Source organism: Coregonus clupeaformis, chromosome 18 (assembly GCF_020615455.1).
Source record: "Coregonus clupeaformis isolate EN_2021a chromosome 18, ASM2061545v1, whole genome shotgun sequence".
In the NCBI taxonomy this organism is placed as follows: domain Eukaryota; kingdom Metazoa; phylum Chordata; class Actinopteri; order Salmoniformes; family Salmonidae; genus Coregonus; species Coregonus clupeaformis.
The window spans coordinates 32969909-32983985 of record NC_059209.1 but is presented as its reverse complement, the minus strand read 5'-3'; the positions used below and the strand labels follow the sequence as shown (position 1 = coordinate 32983985).

The 14077-nt window shown below is 47.5% G+C and overlaps 1 protein-coding gene across 4 annotated transcripts in view; it reads right to left on the bottom strand.

The window, feature by feature from the left end:
- The window catches only part of LOC121530702 (sodium-dependent phosphate transporter 2-like), a 103361-nt gene that overhangs the window by 55032 nt on the left and 34252 nt on the right, over positions 1 to 14077 (bottom strand). Inside the window, exon 2 of one of the 4 annotated variants that reach the window (XM_045226845.1) lies at positions 1398 to 1456. The exons of the other annotated variants lie outside the window; for them this stretch is intronic. The gene's annotated coding sequence lies outside the window, so the exon portion shown is untranslated. The remainder of the gene's footprint in view (positions 1 to 1397; positions 1457 to 14077) is intronic. 4 annotated transcript variants of the gene reach the window in all.

Below are 14077 nucleotides of genomic sequence, written 5' to 3'. Positions count from 1 at the left end.
GGGAAGTTCTACTAACAAGGGTAGGAGCTTGCAGAGGTAATTGCACGCTACGATGCTTTACTTGCTGAGCACATGTACATTTCTACGGTCTTCTCTTGGATGTCCAAATCAATTCAGAATGATTTTGATAGCTTCCATTGCGTCATCCATTAAAAAGTGAGATTAAAAATAGGTTGACGCAGCAAAATGTTTCGCTTGGCAAATAGATCAAACCACAACACCTGTCGCTCACAGTTGTCAGTTACCATCAGGTTTGTGGATGATCAGGACTTTATTCAGGAACGTTTCCTGGGCTACTTTGATGTGTCATTTGTAAGTCGCTCTGGATAAGAGTGTCTTGCTAAATGACGAAAATGTAAATGTCAAATGTGTCAAGTGGGCGAGATGTGCATTCTGTGTTTGACTTTGTGAATTCTGAGATGTCTGAGCTTAACTTCATGGAGAAATTAGTTGCCCAAACCTATGACGGCACTGCTGAAACAGAATGTATCTGATATTTGGTATTTCCAGCTAAGTCCCCTCCTGTTCTCTGGTTAAGAGGTGATGACCACTCCAATCCACTATCGGTGTCAACTCTCTTCTGACAAGAACTGAAGCCATGTCTTATGTGTCCTCTCATCCACTGGGGCATTGAATGTTTCCTCTCCAAGTCAATTTACTCTCATTACTGAGACCGTAGAATAATGTCAATCAAATACACATTATCAAATGTGGTTTTAATCCTTGCTTGGACTAACTCAAATCTTAGCTCTTGTCTAAATGTGTTGTGTTATTTGTTTTTTGTCTTCCCAGTCAAATCCTGTCCTGCCCTCAGTGGAAGAGTTGAACTCTTCTCCAACACCATCCATCCATGATGAGCCTGTCCTGCACTGAAGCCTATGAACACCTCAACACCTGTCCTGCACTGAAGTCAAGCCTCTGAACACCTCAACTCATGCATCATACCCTCATTCAAATCACTGCTGTGATCCCTTCCCAACACTGTGTAAGTAGCCCTCTCATTCCCATTCCCATTCCCCATAATATGTAACTATAAAATGTATTAACTAAATGTTTTAGGTAAAAATAAATTTGTCTTTGACAATTTCTGTAACACGTTTTGTAGTCTCCGTGCACGCTGCGCCTATATATACCGTGGGTCTTCCATCCTCCTACATTTTTCAAGTCACCAGCCTCCACTGTTTGGGACATACATTTTATTTAAACGGTGGCACAGAACCAGATAGCTGTGTGTGTGTGTGTGTGTGTGTGTGTGTGTGTGTGTGTGTGTGTGTCAGGGGGAATTGTCAGGTCTGAGATGTTCTAAACAGGGAAACCGTGAACGAGACCGCTGCAGCAGACCAGACCAGACACCAGAACCATTCTAGAACCTTCACAGAACTCTCCCATCTGCTCACCATTCTAGAATGTTCCCGTCTACTTGGATCCGCTTTTGCAGAAACAGCAACTTCTCTTCCTGAGGTCCACAAAAAAAACAAAAAACATGAAAAGTAACAAAAACACTGATAGACAACGAAAGTCACACAAATTTAAAATACAAATGATATACAAACAATAAAACAGAAAAATAATACTAAAAAAACAACAAAAAAAAGAATGCAGTTCTTAGAAACAGAATTCACATACACTAAATCACATACTTACATACAGGCTCATACAGGCTCACATACAAACACCCACTTATGACCCCCCCCCCCCACAGAGAGACTTAACTTCTGTAAAAGGACATAGCAGCTTTAGGCAGCTTAAAGAAATACCAGTGTTCAAATTTAATTAAGAAAATAATTGGACAAGTTGGAATTTTTCAACACACACACTAAAATAGAATATTAGTATTTTATGATTCAGAAAAAAAGGTCATCTAGCCTAATATCTTGATGGAAAATTCATAAAAATCTTCAGCAAATGCCAGTCCTTGAATAAATAGAAAAGAAACAATCCCAACCTTAATCCTAATAATCTGAGGGATTTAAAGTTCTTTACAAATTGTTCTTTACTGTCAAAACACATTTGAGATAAGTCTAGACAAACCACTTTTTTTTTTTTAACCACATTCCCTCCGTTCCCTGTGTTTGTTGATTACAGTTCTGCTCTCAATTACATGGACTAACACATTAAAATGTGAGCAAACACTTTCCCCATATCAGATCAGTCATTTTCATGTTATTTAGCCTAACCTTTATTTAATCCTACAGAGGTCAAATACCTCCTCTTTTGCTCACAGACAAGCTAAACACATTTACCCGCTTGGAGGAAAACATAGCGCCACCGACGCGGGCCACTGACGCGGGCCACCGACGCGGGCCACCGGCGCTCACGAGGACTGTGAGCTCTCGTACTCAGTGTCCGACGTGAGTAAAATATTTAACCGTGTTAACCCTCGCAAGGCTGCCAGGCCCAGACGGCATCCCAAGCCGCATTCTCAGAGCAAGTGCAGACCAGCTGGCTCCAGTGTTTACGGACATATTCAATCTCTCCCTATCACAGTCTGCTGTCCCCACTTGCTTCAAGATGTCCACCATTGTTCCTGTACCCAAGAAAGTAAAGGTAATTGAACTGAATGACTATTGCCCCGTAGCACTCACTTCTGTCATCATGAAGTGCTTTGAGAGGCTAGTTAAGGATCATATCACCTCCACCTTACCCGACACCCCAGACCCAATACAATTTACATACCGCCCCAACAGATCCACGGAAGACGCAATCGCCATCGCACTGCCCTATCCCATCTGGACAAGAGGAATACCTATGTAAGATTGCTGTTCATCGACTACATCTCAGCCTTCAACACCATAGTGCCCTCCAAGCTCATCACTAAGCTCGAGGCCCTGGGTCTGAACCCCTCCCTGTGCAACTGGGTCCTGGACTTCCTGACGGGCCGCCCCCAGGTGGTGAAGGTAGGAAACAACACGTCCAAAACTAAGGAGCTGATTGTGGACTTCAGGAGACAGCAGAGAGAGCACGCCCCCATCCACAGGACCGCAGTGGAGAGGGTGAAAAGCTTCAAGTTCCACAGCGTGCACATCACTGACAATATGAAATGGTCCACCCACACAGACAGCGGGGTGAAGAAGCCACAACAAGCGCCTCTTCAACCTCAGGAGGCTGAACAAAATGTGGCTTGGCACCTAAGACCCTCACAAACTTCTACGGATGCACCATTGAGAGCATTCTATCGGGCTGTATCACCGCCTGGTATGGCAACGGCACAGTCTGCAACCGCAGGAATCTCCAGAGGGTGGTACGGTCAGCCCAACGCGTCACCGGGTGCACACTGCCTGCCCTCCAGGACATCTACAGCACCCGGTGTCACAGGAAGATCAAGAAGCTCAGCCACCCGAGCCAAGGCCTGTTCACCCTGCTACCATCTACAGGTGCATCAAAGCTGGGACCGAGAGACTGAGAAACAGCTTCTATCTCCAGGCCATCAGACTGTTAAACAGACACCACTAGCCGGCCTCCGCCCAGTTCCCTGCCCTGCACCTTAGAGACTGTCACTAGCCGGCTACCACCCGGTACTCTACCCTGCACCTTAGAGACTGTCACTAGCCGGCCTCCGCCCAGTTCCCTGCCCTGCACCTTAGAGACTGTCACTAGCCGGCTACCACCCGGTACTCTACCCTGCACCTTAGAGACTGTCACTAGCCGGCTACCACCCGGTACTCTACCCTGCACCTTAGAGACTGTCACTAGCCGGCTACCACCCGGGACTCTACCCTGCACCTTAGAGACTGTCACTAGCCGGCCTCCGCCCAGTTCCCTGCCCTGCACCTTAGAGACTGTCACTAGCCGGCTACCACCCGGTACTCTACCCTGCACCTTAGAGACTGTCACTAGCCGGCTACCACCCGGTACTCTACCCTGCACCTTAGAGACTGTCACTAGCCGGCTACCACCCGGTACTCTACCCTGCACCTAAGAGACTGCTGCCCTATGTACATACTCATTGAACACTGGTCACTTTAATAATGTTTACATACTGTTTTACCCTCTTCATATGTATATACTGTATTCTAGTCATGGCTCATTCTATATACTGTAACTGCTGCTGTACACATATTTTCTATTAATATACTGTCCATACTGTCTATACACACCATCATACACATATATTTATATTCCACACTCTGACATTGCTCATTCTGATATTTCTTAATTCCTTTAATTTAAAAAAAAAAAATTGGGGGGCGGGTTGTGTGTATTGTTAGGTATTAATGCACTGTTGGAGCTAGAAAGATAAGCATTTCGTTGCACCTGCGATAACAATCTTCAAAATATGTGTACGCGACCAATAACATCTGATTATATTTTTTCCCAGTGCAGTCAAAAACGTGATTTTCCTGTGTTTTTTATATATATATATATATATATATATATATATATATATATATATATATATATATATATATATATATATATATATATATATAAATTTTTTTTTCCACACTGAGGTCGGAAAAATACTGTGAAATTGTTAACATTATGATAATGCCCTTTTAGTGTAAGAGCTGTTTGAAAAGACCACCTGAAATTTCAGCCTGATGACATCACCAGGCAGTAAATGAGTTAATAGACCAATAAGAAAGAGAGTTCCAAACCTCTCTGCCAATAACAGCTAGTTTTCAGTTCTCCCCTCCCCACTCAGACCACTCCCAGACAGCCCTAGCCAAATTCTTGCTTGAGAAATTGCTCTTTGCTAAGAAGCTATTTTTGTTAATTTTTTAACCATTTTAATTGAAAACAATCACAGTAAGGTACTTCATTGTTACCCAGATATTATTTGATATTGTGACAAAAACGGCTGCATTGGGCCTTTAACATTCAATTTAAAATCTTCTAAAACAGGCTAAAACTCTCTCTCCTTACCTCTCTGCCTCTCCTACTTTAGACTACCTTTCCTCAAATCAAACCAAATTACACACGTTCTGAGCTTCATCAAATTCGACCTCAAAATGGCCAAAGAAATATACTGAACAGAAATATAAATGCAACATGCATCAATTTCAAAGACTGTACTGAGTTACAGTTCATATGAGGAAAATCAGTCAATTGAAATAAATAAATTAGGCCCTAATCTATGGATTTCACATGACTGGGGATACAGATATGCATCTGTTGGTCACAGATACCTTTAATAATAATAATAATATGCCATTTAGCAGAGGCTTTTATCCAAAAGCGACTTACAGTCATGTGTGCATACATTTTTACGTATGGGTGGTCCCGGGGATCGAACCCACTACCCTGGCGTTACAAGCGCCGTGCTCTACCAATTGAGCTACAGAGGACCATTAAAAATAAATAAATGGGCCTCACAATGGGCCAATGAATTAGGCTACCCAGTTGACCTTATCCAACCTTTCCACAAAAGTGGAAATTCACAATGTTTCATCTGAAAGACAAAGGCCCATAGCTTACCCATGATGTTACACAATGATTTAAGTAAATAAGTCATCATTTTAGTCAAAGTATGATATATTTGGTGTTGAAGTGGGAAATCCAAAGAGATAACTTCTGTGTCAATGCTGTGTGTTTCCACTATGATATGACGTGCTAATACTTTTCAGGGCTAGTTTTTTGTTGTTGTTGTAATTTTTACCCCTTTTTCTCCCCAATTTCGTGATATCCAAATGGTAGTTCCAGTCTTGTCCCATCGCTGCAACTCCCGTACGGACTCGGGAGAGGCGAAGGTCGAGAGCCATGCGTCCTCCGAAACACGACCCTGCCAAGCCGCACTGCTTCTGGACACACTGCTCGCTTAACCCGGAAGCCAGCCGCACCAATGTGTCGGAGGAAACACCGTACAACTGGCGACCGAAGTCAGCGTGCATGCGCCAGGTCCGCTACAAGGAGTTGCTAGAGCGCGATGGGACAAGGACATCCCGGCCGGCCAAACCCTCCCCTAACCCGGACGACGCTGGGCCAATTGTGCGCCGCCTCATGGGTCTCCCGGTGGCGGCCGGCTACGACAAATCTCGGGATCGAACCCGGGTCTGTAGTGACGCCTCAAGCACTGCGATGCAGCGCCTTAGACCACTGCGCCACTCGGGAGGCACCGGGCTGGGTTTGATTTTTTATGTTACCATCCACTAGCATGTTTATTCATCATAAATGCCTGCAAAGTTCTTCCTCTAAGCGAGTCGCGACCGAGCTGAGCCAAAACGGCTTTTTCACCTACACATGGCCGCATGAGCCATGGAGCTAATTCAAGGTTCTTGCACCTCCAACCTTTTTTTTTTTCACCAGCAAATTATTATAATCCATTGGATAAATTGTCAAGTTTCACTTGTTTTTTGAGTTATTCTGTACATTTCTGTATTATTCTGTATATACAAATTGTAAAATTGTGTGTGATATAATCGTTGCCCCCAAGATGAATGGTTTTGACCACGCTACAACAGTGCTTTGATTGGTGCAGCTAGAAGTCACAAGTGTCTATCCAACAAATGAAAATTCCACAAACTTGTTGATCTATTTTGTTACATTTGTGTTGGTGTTTCATTGTCAGATGCGCTCAGGGTGTTGTTACATATAATTTGCAGCAAAGTCATTGTAGCTTTTCATTTACACTTCCACTAGCTGTGAGAACCATGGCATGAGCACGGGCTGACTCGGCATTGCTGTAGCACAGCCGAATAGCCTTCCAGCAGCCTACCAAAGGATGCACAGTGTCCATTACAATGTACAAAAACGCTAGGCTTGGGCAGTATCCAGATTTTCATATTGTCCTACTGTCCTTCTCTCATCCTGGGATTTACGGTATTACCGGCGTAGCACACAAGGGGGCGCTAAAATGCAAGACAAGCCCTTTGGTTCTCTATTACTACAATGCTAACAAAATTAGCACAAACTAAGAGCGAAATCACAGACACCGTTAGCTAAATGCTAAAGAGCGAAAACGAACATAAATGAATGGTAAATCCAGCTCATAAAGTTATACAAGCATAGCTAGTAGCTATCGAATGTCATTTTTCGGTGAGTGTGGCCATTTACAAGCGAAAGTGAACAAGAAAACTTTGCGATGCATGCTTTTTATGAAGGAAGAGCGGCATGTGTACACGGAGCAGAGGGGAGAACGGAGGAGGGAAAAAACACTAGTAGGACGCACAGGGAAAAAATAGCAGCTGTACAGAACTCATCCAGAGCTCTTTCACTTCTGGCAGAAAAGCCATTATAAGATATCTGATGGCAAACATTTAGTAGTGAATTGCATACAATTGTAACTTCATCACCTCATGTGCGCTGCACAACAGAGATTCGCCCGATAGATATAGAACGCTATGGACTCACCAGCTCCCGCTTTCTCCCGTTGAGCTATTTACAAAACAAACACGTGACTGGCTCAACTGTTCTGGGGGACTATGGTAAGTTTCATAATGTAAAATGTGAACAGGTGAAATGAAGAACTCAACCTGCTTTATCTCCTAACGTATTGCACAAGTTGACTGCAGGTATTTACTTAAAGTAACTACAACTATTCAAATGTATTGAAAAACCTGAAAAAAATAGTTGTGACGGTATTTTAAAAACCATCCTGTGGCTTTTTCCACAAAAAAACGGTATACACGGTATACCGCCCAAGCCTAAAAAAAAAAACATCCAAACCGTTCGATAGCTAGGCTGTCCGTATTACCAGAGCTTCATAATGTTTCTATCTCCATGCAGATTCACAATTTATGGACAAATATTTGGAGATAACAATAGTGGGCGAAGGAAGTCAAAGATGCTGGTTTCCCCCTATCCGTCTGGTTTCCCCCTATCCGTCTGGTTTCCCCCCTATCCATCTGGTTTCCCCCCTATCCATCTGGTCTCCCCCTATCCATCTGGTCTCCCCCTATCCATCTGGTCTCCCCCTATCCATCTGGTTCCCCCTATCCATCTGGTCTCCCCCTATCCATCTGGTTTCCCCCCTATCCGTCTGGTTTCCCCCTATCCGTCTGGTTTCCCCCCTATCCGTCTGGTTTCCCCCTATCCGTCTGGTTTCCCCCTATCCGTCTGGTTTCCCCCTATCCGTCTGGTTTCCCCCCTATCCGTCTGGTTTCCCCCTATCCGTCTGGTTTCCCCCTATCCGTCTGGTTTCCCCCTATCCGTCTGGTTTCCCCCTATCCATCTGGTTTCCCCCCTATCCATCTGGTTTCCCCCTATCCATCTGGTTTCCCCTATGGTCTCCCCCTATCCATCTGGTTTTCCCCCTATCCATCTGGTTTCCCCCTATCCATCTGGTTTCCCCCTATCCATCTGGTTTCCCCCTATCCATCTGGTTTCCCCCTATCCATCTGGTTTCCCCCCATCCATCTGGTTTCCCCCTATCCATCTGGTTTCCCCCTATCCATCTGTGGTGAAGTTTTCTCTACATGCTTATGACAGCTCCAGAACCAGCCATAGCCTGGGCAGCTGCCTATTCTTTTGAATACGGTGTTGCAACAACAGATAACATTTGCTAGCTAATGTCGAAGATTTATTAGAAGCCTGCATCATTCGTTATGGGAAAGGAATAATGTCGAAATAGGGGTGGCATTGGCCTCTGGTGGGGGCCTTTAATGGGGGTGGCATTGGCCTCTGGTGGGGGCCTTTAATGGGGGTGGCATTGGCCTCTGGTGGGGGCCTTTACTGGGGGTGGCATTGGCCTCTGGTGGGGGCCTTTAATGGGTCGGGCCATGGCCTGTTCCTGTAGTGTTCAATGAAAGATGCAGGCCCCAAAAAATTATTAAAAGTGACGTGATTTAAAAAAGATGACGCTTATAACAGCCTGTACCCCATGATCTAGCCACGAGACAGTGTAGTCTGAATGAACAGCCTGTACCCCATGATCTAGCCACGAGACAGTGTAGTCTGAATGAACAGCCTGTACCCCGTGATCTAGCCACGAGACAGTGTAGTCTGAATGAACAGCCTGTACCCCGTGATCTAGCCACGAGACAGTGTAGTCTGAATGAACAGCCTGTACCCCGTGATCTAGCCACGAGACAGTGTAGTCTGAATGAACAGCCTGTACCCCGTGATCTAGCCGCGAGACAGTGCACAGCTCCAGAGGCGACAGCTCCAGACGCGACAGCCCACCAGCTATACCAGGTACCTGGGCTGACTATCTCCAATAATACGGCAACCTTGCACAACAAACCAGGATGTTGGATTTACCGCGGCCAAATTAAAGACGGCTGGCTATTAATTTAATGAGGGCTTCCATCTCAAATTGAATTGTTTGCGGTGGCTGGTGTATAACTCATTAATCTCCCAGAATCCACCGCTCTGCAGCAGCCAGCCATCCACAACGCATCACAACTGTGGCCACAATGCATCACAACTGTGTCCACAACGCATCACAACTGTGTCCACAACGCATCACAACTGTGTCCACAACGCATCACAACTGTGTCCACAACGCATCACAATCCAACGCTACCGAGTCTGCAGCAGTGATCAGCACTGACAGAAAGACACTATCAATATAGCACAGACAGGCTCTGGGCAATAACACACACACTGTGAATGTCATAAGGACCCATAGCTAATGCACACACACACACACACTGTGAATGCCATAAGGACCCATAGCTAATGCACACACACACACACACTGTGAATGCCATAAGGACCCATAGCTAATGCACACACACACACACACTGTGAATGCCATAAGGACCCATAGCTAATGCACACACACACACACACTGTGAATGCCATAAGGACCCATAGCTAATGCACACACCATCACACACTGTGAATGCCATAAGGACCCATAGCTAATGCACACACACACACACACTGTGAATGCCATAAGGACCCATAGCTAATGCACACACTGTGAATGCCATAAGGACCCATAGCTAATGCACACCATCACACACTGTGAATGCCATAAGGACCCATAGCTAACACACACCATCACACACTGTGAATGCCATAAGGACCCATAGCTAATGCACACACTGTGAATGTCATAAGGACCCATAGCTAATGCACACACCATCACACACTGTGAATGCCATAAGGACCCATAGCTAATGCACACACCATCAGCTGATGAGGACTCACAAGGTAAATAATCCTAGATCCTCCATGACACCTCAACAGGGTACAAGGCTGGATACCTGCAGCAAACGCACACACATAAAGCTAATATGCTTCAGTACAGAGAGAGAGGGGGAGGGAGGAGAGAGAGAGCGAGAGAGCGCGAGAGAGAGGGAGGAGAGAGAGGGGGAGAGAGGAGAGAGAGAGGGGGAGGAGAGAGAGGGAGAGAGAGAGAGAGGGAGAGCGCGAGAGAGGGAGAGAGAGAGGGAGGGAGTAGAGAGAGAGAGGGAGAGAGGAGAGAGAGGGGGAGGAGAGAGAGGGGGGAGGAGAGAGAGGGAGAGAGAGCGCGAGAGAGAGGGAGGGAGGAGAGAGAGGGAGGGAGGAGAGCGAGGGGGAGGGAGGAGAGAGAGAGAGAGGGGAGGAGAGAGAGAGGGAGGAGAGAGAGAGAGAGATGAGAGATAGGGAGGGAGGAGAGATGGGGAGGGAGGAGAGAGAGGGAGGGAGGAGCGAGAGGGAGGGAGGAGAGAGGGGGGAGGAGAGAGGGAGGGAGGAAGGAGAGAGAGGAGAGAGAGTGGGAGGGAGGAGAGAGAGGGGGGAGGGAGGAGAGAGAGAGGGGGAGGGAGGAGAGAGAGGGGGGAGGGAGGAGAGAGAGGGGGGAGGGAGAGAGGGGGAGGGAGGAGAGAGAGAGGGGGAGGGAGGAGAGAGAGAGGGGGGAGGGAGGAGAGAGAGGGGGGAGGAGAAAGAGAGAGATAGGGGGAGGAGAGATAGGGAGGGAGGAGCGAGAGGGAGGGAGGAGAGAGGGGGAGGAGAGAGGGAGGGAGGAAGGAGAGAGAGGAGAGAGAGTGGGAGGAGGAGAGAGAGAGAGGGGAGGGATGAGAGAGAGGGAGGGAGGAGAGAGAGAGGAGGGAGAGAGAGGGGGAGGGAGGAGAGAGAGAGAGGGGGAGGGAGGAGAGAGAGAGAGAGAGGAGGAGAGACAGAGAGAGAGGGAGGAGAGAGAGAGAGGGGGAGGGAGGAGAGAGGAGGGGGAGGGAGGAGAGAGAGGGGGGAGGGAGGAGAGAGAGAGGGGGGAGGAGAGAGAGAGAGGGAGGAGAGAGAGGGGGAGAGAGAGAGGGGAGGAGAGAGAGAGAGAGAGGGAGGAGAGAGAGAGAGGGAGGAGAGAGAGAGAGAGGGGGGGAGGAGAGAGGAGGGGAGGGAGGAGAGAGAGGGGGAGGGAGGAGAGAGAGAGGGGGGAGGAGAGAGAGAGAGGGGGGAGAGGAGGAGAGAGGGGGGGAGAGAGGAGAGAGAGAGGGGAGGAGAGAGAGGGAGGAGAGAGAGAGAGGGAGGAAGGAGAGAGGGAGGAGAGAGAGAGGGGGGAGGGAGGAGAGAGAGGGGAGGGAGGAGAGAGAGAGAGAGAGAGAGAGAGAGAGAGAGAGAGAGAGAGAGAGAGAGAGAGAGAGAGAGAGAGCGAGCGCGAGAGAGAGAGAGAGAGAGACATATAGCTGGTCTTGCAGTCAACTCCACTCACCTTCAGCATGTAGTCTCCTCACATCAGAAAGAGAGGGAACGAAGGAACAGAGGGATCAGATCAACAACATGCAGTGAAAAGAATGGAGATGAATAAATGACGAAAGAGAAAGACAGGGATAGACAGAGAGATTGAGAGGGAGAGAGATACAGTAGTAGAGAGAGAGGAATAGAGAGATGTGAGAGAGGGAGAGAGAGAGAGAGAGAAATAGTGAGTGAGAAGAATCAGCAGGTAGAGTTGATGTTGCGTTGCCGGCGAGAGGAGGAGAGGAGGGAGAGAGGAGAGAGAGAGGAGAGAGCAGAGCGGCCAGCCACAGCGCAGCAGTCTAGACTCTAGACTGCCTCTTAAAGGAAGGAATCTGCAGCTACATCACAGCACCAGCAGGCCAATCAGAAACCAGCTAGGATGCAGAGCACCCCAGACTGGCCAATTGCACGAGGGGAGGCCAGGGAGATGGGAGACAGAGGTAGCGAATAGGGAGGAAGACAGGGGATGGGGAGGGGGGGACAGGAGAGGTGGTGTGTGTGAGTCTAGCGCCGAGGAACAGCCATGCAGTTAGACCAAGGGCACCCTCCTCTGACTCTCTCTCAGTCACTTCCACATTGTAACACACAGAGAACACACAGCCATACACCAGTGGCGCTTCTGGAATCACAGATTACACACCCGCTCCGTTTACAACAGAAAACAGGACACGCTCGCAGCTCGCTGACGGAATGAAAATAAAAAAATAAACCCTCTTTTATTTTGTAGAACGAACAGCTAACTGAAGACGGGACGGCCAGGCATTAATGCGGTTGAGTCCGTTTCGGCGGTAACATGGACCTCTTAACAACGTGATTAAACTTTGTTGCTCCTTGCTGAAACAAGCAAAGGTGTTGTAGCAAACAAGCCTTTGTTTGCCTAGGCAACACCCCCCCCCCCCCTCCCCGCAGCAGCGCACAGATATATAATTAGTAGAACGAGCTTTGAACCTCTTACCATGGCAATCTGACTGGTAAACTCCTGGGTACACTCGCAATGGCTGCTTGGTAATTGTGATGCAATAATTTCCATGGTCATGTAGAATGTTCATTCAAATGAGGTTAACTGATGTGGCACATGCAATGGAACGTATTTTTTGTAATGCCAGTTGAGTTGAATCAACAAAATCACAGCACATATTAAAAATGGGTACATACCCTGCTTTTACTTCCTGCTTTGCTCCTACGGGTCCTGTATACTCAGGGTCAGTCCACCCATTATGCCACCATTGTCTTGAATGGGGACGCCCGTTCTGTTCATTCTATTTCCATGGCAGCATATGCAGGCGGAGGAAAGGAGAAAAAGTGCTTCTTTTGCGAGCGCGAATTATTATTTTTTTTGCTATTCAAACGGTTATTACTGTGACCGCAGTCATTTGGCTGGACAATAACCATCGTCCAAAATTCCATGACCGTCACAGACCTACTCCCACACTTGACGCACAGGCATGTCTGCGTCGGCAAAATGAAAAAGCACACAACACACAGACCCCTTCACACTATCTGGCACGTTCCCCTGCTTCTTCTCTCCCGGTCTTTGGCACCATCACTCCATTCAAAGAGGAGCTGAACACTGAGCCTCATACTGCTCTCTCCTCCTCTCGTCACAGGCAGGCAGACACCAACTCTCACAACAGAACAACGACACAAACAGGGATCGTTCTCCAAGCTGATCTAGGACCAGCTGTTAAGAGTTACACGATCTAAAAGTCCAGAGTACTGGTGTCTGTCTGTGCTCTCTGGGATGATCTAGGAACAGCCTTTTAGAGTAGAATCTAGAGTAAGTCTGTCTTTGTGTCTATATTCGTCTGCCTCGTCTTTCTCTTTTCAGCAGTTCCTCACACCGGACAACAATCAGTAACACGGCAACAGCCATGATACCCATAGCAACCATTATACTACAGTAACCATAGTTATCATAGCAGCAGTCAGTCATGACAGCAGGCATATAGTCTTGGCGGCAGCCATCTATATATAGTCTTGGCGGCAGCCATCCAGTCTTAGCAGCAGCCATCCAGTCTTAGCGGCGGCCATTTAGTCTTGGCGGCGGCCATCCAGTCTTGCCAGCAGCCATCCAGTCTTGGCAGCAGCCATCCAGTCTTGGCAGCAGCCATCCAGTCTTAGCAGCAGCCATCCAGTCTTAGCAGCAGCCATCCAGTCTTAGCAGCAGCCATCCAGTCTTAGCAGCAGCCATCCAGTCTTAGCAGCAGCCATCCAGTCTTAGCAGCAGCCATCCAGTCTTAGCAGCAGTCATACAGTCTTAGCAGCAGTCATACAGTCTTAGCAGCAGTCATACAGTCTTAGCAGCAGCCATCCAGTCTTAGCAGCAGTCACTCCCACTAGAGTATAGTTTATGGTTCAAAGAGGAGAGAGCCTCAGGGTAGGAGTGCTGTTATAGGATCCGTTTTGCCTTTCGGATCACAATGAATGTTTATGTGGACGAGCAGTAACAAATATATACAGTACCAGTCAAAAGTTTGAGGTGTGTTTTGGGTCATTATCCCTTACACAGCCTGGAGGTGTGTTTTGGGTCATTATC